Consider the following 8,674-nt stretch of genomic DNA (forward strand, 5'->3'; position numbering starts at 1 on the left):
AAATACTATCAAGGCCATTAATTAGTGTGATCGCCAAGCCATCTTAATTTTTTTTTTAAAAAGAGATATTGCATATTCTTCGAAACTAGCTATTTGAGCAGAGGTGTGGCCTATTCAAAGATCAAACACGACTCCCTTTTAATCAACGACGCAGTTTCTTTGGACCAATAACTATGATTGCTTTACATGGAAGCATGTATTTAAAATCTTAAGTAAATATTTAAATATATGAGGATAAGGGACATTACTTGCACCTCACGCAATAAAAAATTGCATAAATCATGGGTGATCACGAGCGAGTCCGGGAAGCGACCCTTCTGTAGCTGCGACTGCGTGAGAATACAGAGGAGAAGATGTCGGGGCCGTTTGATAAACAAGCAAAGGAGTACTTAGAAAGCAGGCCTGCTTATCCAGCTTCCTTATTTTCCATGTTGGCAACTCTCAATGCCAATCACCAACTGGCTTGGGATGTGGGTGCAGGCAATGGGCAGGCTTCTGTTTCTGTAACCTCTCCTGCCCTCTTCTTTCATATCATTTTTCTCTCTTGATTTTTTTCTCATATCTAGTAATTCTCAGGTTTCACATGAAATTATGAGATCATTGCCACCTAAAACAGATTTAATGAAATGATGAGAGCGTAGATTGCAGAGCATTACGATCGCGTGATCGCCACAGACAGAAGCAAGGAGCAGCTGGATTTGGCGCGAAAGCATCCCAAAGTGACATATGCTGTCACACCGCCCGTCATGACAGATGAAGAGCTCTTTTCGATCGTGGGGGAGGAGAGATCGGTGGATCTCGTAACGGTGGCCACGGCAGTCCACTGGTTCGACCTCGAGACGTTTTACTCTCAAGTCAAACGCGTCCTACTCTCAAGTCAAACGCGTCCTGCGCAAACCAGGGGGCGTGATAGCCGTGTGGACTTATGGAATGGGCAGCGTCAGTCCTGCTGTCGATGCACTGGGTGCTGATTTGGTGGTGTCAAGCATGCCTTACCGGCAACCAGAAGTTCAGTATATGTTAGATGGATACAGGAAGCTGCCGTTCCCGCTCGAGCCGGTGCTAGAAAATGGAGTGGGGAGCGAAGGTAATCCCTTGGAAATGGAGATGGAGATACAGCTGTCGTTGAAAAGGTTTTTGGTATTCTGCAATTCTTCCAATGCGGTGGTCACGGCGAGAGAGAAGGGCGTTGAGCTTCTAGATGAAAAGGCATTGAGAAGGTTTAAAGAGGCGTGGGGAGATGAAAACCAGATTTACACCTGCAAAATGCCACTGTACGTGCTGCTAGGCACTTTGCCCCTTTGAAGCAACACAAGGCTCGTGATTTCTGTTCGCTTTGTCTTTGCCCCTACCAAGTTTGACCTGTGTTCGTGCTATTTGTCAACTTGGGGTGTCCCTGTTGTGATACAGATTGGAGTTTTGTTGGCCATCAATACTTTATTTTTGACATGTTTGATAGCTTCTACTCTTACAAATATAAAATTTCACATAAAAGTAAAATTGATATGTCTGATAGTTTTTCTAATTTCAAATTTCTAAGAAATAAAAACGATGGGTGTTGCTAGCAACTAGTCCCTGACTTTTTGGTAGGAAAGCAAAACTTAAATAACCAAAGGTCTATAAATAATATATTATAGTTGCCATAAGCAAAGCATATGCGATCTACCCATATGTTGTTCGTTGGCGCAACAAATGTACATTGAATACTTCATGCAATAATAATAATAATATATTGCAAATCAAAAACGCATTCCGTGATGGTTATTGATTGATGCAAATTCTGAATTCGATAGACCTATCTTAAATCGAAGATCGGGGATATGAGGTGGGAACTAATAAATCTCATGTTATCGAGTTTTAAATGAATGATAGTTGTATATATCTATTGTTTGATTTTGGCCTTAGCAAAATAAAACAATTAATATATATCACTGCCATGCTGTATATGCCCACCATTCGATTTCGACCTTAACCAATATACAACTGCCATTCATTTAAAACCCATACCATGGCATGGGTAATATAACTCGCCGGTATATGATATGCGCTCTACCCAATAAAGCTTAATAATGAAACAATACCCGATATGTTATATAATGTGCAACACATCCACATTGAATGCTTCATTTGATAATAATATATTGCAAATCAAGAATCATTGCGTGATACTTCTTGATTCGCGGCTAAAACAGCGGTAGGCTATATGCAACCCAAATTTTGAATTCCATAAAAATATTTTCAATCGAACAATGTCATTTTTGAAGGCTGAATTTCTCCCACAAGTACACATTTAGTGAAAATCTATTAATGTTTTGTGTGACTCCGATTTTCCAATAGAAATTTCACATGTATGGTTGGGCACAAAAGATGATGTTTATGTTATGGGTAAATTATCACTTTTCGATTTGGATTTTCTAAGTGTATTATTTTAGAAATTTTTAAATTTAATTTTAAATAAATAAATAATATATTTTAATGTTAAAATTCGGAAATTGTATTTTTTCTAAAGTTATAGACTACTGTTATATATGAAATATCCTTAATTAAATATATATGAAATATCCTTAATAATGTTTTAATGAACAATATTGTTTGTCTTTTGTATTTTTTTTAAATTCTAATTTGAATTTACTAACTTCTTTAGTTATTTACTCTATTCCAATTTAAAATTATTTAGAAATAAGATATTATAATTATAGATTTATATTATATATAATTTATCTATAATTTAAAATTCATGTCTCATAGACTTGAAGAACATGAAAGATGTCTATATTATTCCGCATTTCTATGTGATTTTCTATATTGGTGAGATTGGGCGCTCTATTAATCAGAGGATTGATGAGCACTCAGTAGACCTAAAACATGGGAGGACCAGGTCTTCCGCACTAGGGGAGCATGCGGAGAAGACTAAACACGACGTTTGTATTGAGGAGGCCCGTGTTATTGCTAAGGTTGCGCAGTTCATCATCAGAAAAAGGCGGAGCAATCTCAATAGAGATGAAGGATGGAAGATCAATAGTTGCTAGATCCCTACTCTCTCTTCCTAGTCGTTTCTTCCCACTCACCTTTTGGTTGGTTGTTGTTTCCTTTTTTTCGTTTCTTTAATTTTTTCGGTCACCTGGTTTCTTTCACCCCCCCTCAATTAATGATTTGAACTAATTATCTATTTCCTTTCTCTTTCCCTAATTATCAAGTAGTGAAGTTTTTAACTAACTTGTTTTCTTTCTCCTTAGTTCCTCTTTGATTTTTTTGGTCTTTTTAGAAATCTCTCTCATTTTCTTTTCCTTATATTTATTAGATGGTCCATTTCATAACTAACTTAATGGGTTAAAATTATCTATTATAGATGGTTATTGATCTAAAATTTAGATTTAAGTAGAAAGTTCAAGTTTACATTAGATAGCTTAACTAATAAATTTATATTAATAAGTTACCCAAACCATTAATAATAATAATAATAATAATATAATTTATGAGATAATAATTAATTTTATAATATTATTATTTTAGTTATACTAAGAATAATAATAAATCCATACTATTACTAATATTAATAATCCCTAGCTCTATTAATAAATTATTATTAACATATTAAACATAAATATGTTAACATTTTACTCGATTATTATTATTAATATTCCCTAGATTTATTATTTTTTAACACAAATATGGTTAACATATTACTTAAATAATAAACAAGACCAACATAAAAGTATTAAAATAATATTCGTATGTAGCATTTCATAAGTTTATCATTTTAGACATTAATAGCATTCAGAACATTAAAAAATATTATATTAATAATATTGATATTAAACACTAATAATACATTGAATAACTATTTATCTAATAATATTATTATAATTAAATAATTTTATCAAATATAATATTAGTCCTTGTCCCCATCCCTTGGTCTAGTCCAGTTGGCTAGTCAAATCTAATCGTTTCATGGTCAAATATAGCCGTTGGTCCAGTCTAGTCCAATATAGCCGTTTTCTAGTCAAACCCAGCCGTTGGAAGATCTTCTCTCCCTATTTAACATGCAACCATGATCTGATTCTTCAACTTGTCCTGACGATGAACCACACCCGTTGGTTCGAAATGCGTCAACAAATGTATCATTATGTGATTTACGCCGAAATTTTTTTCTCATAAAACTTGATATGGATCACAGAAGCCTCAATTAAACGATTTATATATATTTTGTAGGCGTTGTGAGTAATTTTTATTAGTTTATATACCAAAGTTTTAAAAGTTACTTACCAGTCGAATAATAGAAATACGGGTAATGACAGAGGCTAGTATCCGACCATTTCTAATTAAGATTCTGAAGCAAGGATGTTTTCAATGGATATGGACATATTTATGGAATGTGGAGAAAACACTCTTTGTGATGGAACACTGAACAATTCTTTCAAAGATAGGACTTATGGAGACATTTGGCTGCCATTTTCAATATGAAGGATCGTTTGAAGGACAATCTATCCTTAACTTCAAATAAGCCGCATGGTAGAATATCAAGATGGAAAAGGCTAAATTCTAGCAAGGGTAATTGGTAACTAAGCAACCATGTTTTATCTAATAGAGCTCATGTAGCACAAGATACATTTTATTACAGTGCATAGCTCTTGAATTTGTTCCCAATGCGCAAGTTTTCGTTCACGTTGGAGGATTGATTCTGCCAAACTTTACCAAACATCCACTGTTAGAGCAATTTTTTTAGCAGGAGGTCTTGGTGAGAGAGGCAGAGAGCGCGACTAGCCCCACTCATTCCTCAAAGGCCATTCTCACGAAGGAATTGAGACAAAAGATCGTGAAGTAGGTTGAGTTCTATTTTAGTGATGCAAATCTGCCCACTGACTAATATTTGATGAAATTTGTGATGAAGGATCTAGAAGGATTTTTTCCTATTCCGGTTGTGGCATCTTTCAGGACAATAAAAAGCCTTGTTAGCAATCATTCATGGTGGAAATTTTTTTGAGGACATCTTCACAACTGGTTGTAGGTGAATATGGGAAGAAAGTGAGGCGACTTCACTCGTTGACAAATACTGACACTGAGGAGGTGTAGTCTTGCAATGTTGTTGCAGAAAATTTGCCAAATGATTACTCTATCCAAAATCTGGAGAAACTTTTTGGTGTTGTTGGCAATGTATAACTTGTGCATGTTTTCCAACCTCAAAGATACAATTTGGGCCAAGTTTAGTGAAGGCCCACATAACACTTGTGGAGTATGAGAATGTTGAATAGATTGAGAAAGTTGTTGTTGATCTAAATGATGGAGGAAACTGGAGAAGTGGTCTTCAAGTGCAACTGCTCAGTGGCTTGATTTCCAAATTTTTGGATACCCTTATCAAAATACATGAATATTTTACCATCACAAAAGCGCATTTCACTACAGATTCCACTAATTTTTAGGTACGGCCACTTTTCTCTTGCATTCAGTTGATGTCGTGTGTAAGTGGTTTTATGGTGAAAATGCACTATAATGATTCTATTATAGCAACTACTGTTGGAAAATCAGAAAGGCAGTAAAGATTTTCTTGATGTTGATAATTACTTGTGATGTTTCTTATTATTACGATTATTTATATCTTATTTATTTAGTTCGTCAAGCAACTACCAAAAATAGGAGCACATAAAACAATGGACATAAGATGTAGGGACATGCCAGGGAAAACCCCCCTAGAGGGGAACACCCAATCAAAGTAATGCTTCATTTCAATAGTGTTCTTTGAGACTCTTCACCCTAGACCAAGACCAAACCTTCCCTCCACAGCAAGTCGGCCTCTAGAAGGTTGACCTCTTCCCAGCAGCTTTGACTATGTTGCAACTTGTAGTAGCTAACAACTTACTTTAATAGTCCAACTTGGAAGACTTCGATCTCCCAATCCAGAGCATGAAACAAAGAGAGACCACTACCAAAATTTCATTTTTCCTTGACTCCTTAGACTCACCCAAACTCGCATTCACTTCGGCTTCCCGGCAATAGACTTTCCTAGCTACCCACTTCGCACTCTTGTCCAACAACAAGATTTTCGCACTTGTTGGACACCTAATCCTCTATGGGTTGGTGTGGAATGTGAACAATCACTGGAGTCCAAGAGACCACTTGGAATATGAATCCAAGGGTCACATAAATGTACTAAAAATGTATATCATGTCAATAATGTATGTAATCTAATGCTTATCTTTCATATGCGTCGTTTACATTCCATGTATATTTAACCTGGTATGAGAGTTGGATGATTAGAACTGGCCCTCTTCCCCTTAGATTTTCCATTCTAAAAACTTGTAAGCTATATTTGAGCTGGGTTCTCTCCTTACAACCTACCATATCTGCCCATTCTCTCAAAATAAAAAATAAAAATTGGGGGTTCTCCCTCATATTCATATATGTCATCTCTACACCTCATTATAACCTGTTATTGAATAGAGTGACAGTTATTTCTCATATTCTGAGTCACATCATCTAAACTCTCTGCTAGAATTGCACATTCTTTTGTGAAGTATGTTGGAGATGACGGTCAGGGTTCAAATCTAATTTATTTGGGTGTGAGAGAGAGTGTGTACACTCGTCCATTAACTATTTGACGAGTGAATCTAAGTCACAATAGCAGTTGCAGTTTCCGCCATTAGAACCTTTTTGGAATCTCCCCGCCTTCCATCAAAAAATTCACATCATAATCATAGTTACAATCGGCAGGGAAACAAATTAAATGGAAAGAAATGACAGTAAAGTTTGCTCCATAGTTTGACGATCTCCATTACTATGAGACATCAGTTAAATTTTGATTACCGTAAAAATTTTTACTGATGTGATAAGTCATGAAAAAAAGAAATGTGGTGCAACGAAAGCATGGTCCATGTCGTAATGACTTATATATGCCAGTGAATGCAGTATTGGATCAAACAAATAATGCTTTAACAAGGTTATTCAATCTTTCAATTGCAGTTTGAAATCCACCAACTGAACCTGTGCAAAATGAAGTCTACTCAGCAATACCAACCATAGTATAAGGTAATTCCATGCACAGACCTAACTATGTGTCATTAGCTGGGAAGAGGTCGAGCCAGAAGGAACCCCAATTGTCCTTCCGCCAGCAGGTGCAAACCCTACACATGAAATCGTTCCAGGGATGAGTGGGACATTCAATCTCTGTGATGATGTTATGAAATACACATGATTTCTGTGATGGTGTTATAGTAACCTTTTAGATGAATATTGGTCCGTCCGTTGATGGATTGAATGATGCGTTCACTAATTTAAGGTATGCTGACATTGTTGCATTATGTGATGAAACAAGTTTGGAGGGCCAAAAACTATGATTGTTATGTTTTCAAACTTGCTAAATATCCCTTCTCTACATTGTGAAGTTGCAGACACTGGCATACACATTGTTGAATTGGTATGTGTATTGAGATTTAATTGGATTAGTTTGTTGCCTATTATACAAGTATCAAAAAGATATATTTTATGCTATAGAGAGAGTAAAGTTCTGGTTGCAGTGGAGATTGGAAAATATGTGTAATCATTGTGATTGCCAACTAATACTTCTTTTCTAAATGGCTTTGTTTGGTGATGTATTAGAGTTATTAAATATTCTCACTCATTGAACTATTGATGTGATGGTGAAATTAACAAAAACACTCTCTTTGATATTAAAACACGTCTGTAGAATGCACAGGGAAAAAATGATTTTTTGTAGCTTGAATCCCAATTTTAGCAAGATGAATTACAATAAGATAAGCATCATGACACCCATCAGAAACAAGAAATGGAAGATCTAGTGCCCAATGAAGCATAAGAGTTACATGCAGATGCAAAAATTCAGCGTGCACTTCCCAAGTCGATCATCAGACCTTGGGAAGAGCTTGTCCCTAACAAGCACAAAACAGGTCTTGGATGTGATAAGGAGGTTTCATTTCATATTCCAGATTACTCAAAGCCCATCAAATTTCAGATCACTGGGTTTCTTCATGAAGGTTCACCTTCACATGTTCCAGATTCTGCTCCTCCACATTCGCAGCCAAAAGTTGTTAAATGCTAACACTGTGACCGATTTGTCCATATGAAAGATCACTATTTTGATCTTCATCCATGTGAGCACTATCATAAAACCACTCATTCTTCAAATAGATGCTTAAAAAACAAGCCTCCTACAAGAACAAAGATTCATCTTGGACGGATCGCTTCTTGGCAATGGCCATCAATAACCAAGTTGATGTTTCAATCATATGTTAGAACTTGTTCTAGAGTATTGAACCATCTTGAAATTGAGTTTTCTCCATCATCTCACCTTGTATCTGATAGGGGGGGAAGAGATGGTCATCTACAAGCTTCAAAGCCACATTAAGCGAGCCTGAGCCACAACCTGCGATACCAGATTCAGATTTGTAGTCAGAGACAAAGATGCCCCTGAGCATGCATTTGGTTGATGATTAGCCTTAAACCATCTATGCGGGGTTGAGACATCTCTTCAAAGAATTGGGTACACTTCCTCTTGCAGAAGACTTCAGCTTCTTGCCAATTTTGGAAGAGTTCTAGGAACTGCGTTAAGCATTCTAGAGTTGGTGGTCATCCTTAAACCATCACAGGTTGAGACCTCCCTTTTCAGGTTGAGGTTATTCCTTTTTATGTGGGGTGAGACCTCCCTTTCAAGGTTGAAGGT

At 36.2% G+C, this 8,674-nt stretch overlaps 1 pseudogene across 1 annotated transcript; it reads left to right on the forward strand.

Annotated features, from left to right (window-relative positions):
• The first annotated feature begins 278 nt into the window (after nt 1-278).
• On the forward strand, nt 279-1,326 carry LOC149249438 (uncharacterized; annotated as a pseudogene). The gene is made up of 2 exons (XR_016265855.1): nt 279-503; nt 642-1,326. The product of XR_016265855.1 is annotated as an uncharacterized LOC149249438 (transcript).
• The last annotated feature ends 7,348 nt before the right edge of the window (nt 1,327-8,674 follow it).

Source organism: Pinus tabuliformis, chromosome 7, assembly GCF_031772625.1.
Source record: "Pinus tabuliformis cultivar Carrire ecotype Pingquan chromosome 7, CPIR1, whole genome shotgun sequence".
NCBI classification, from domain to species: Eukaryota; Viridiplantae; Streptophyta; class Pinopsida; order Pinales; family Pinaceae; genus Pinus; species Pinus tabuliformis.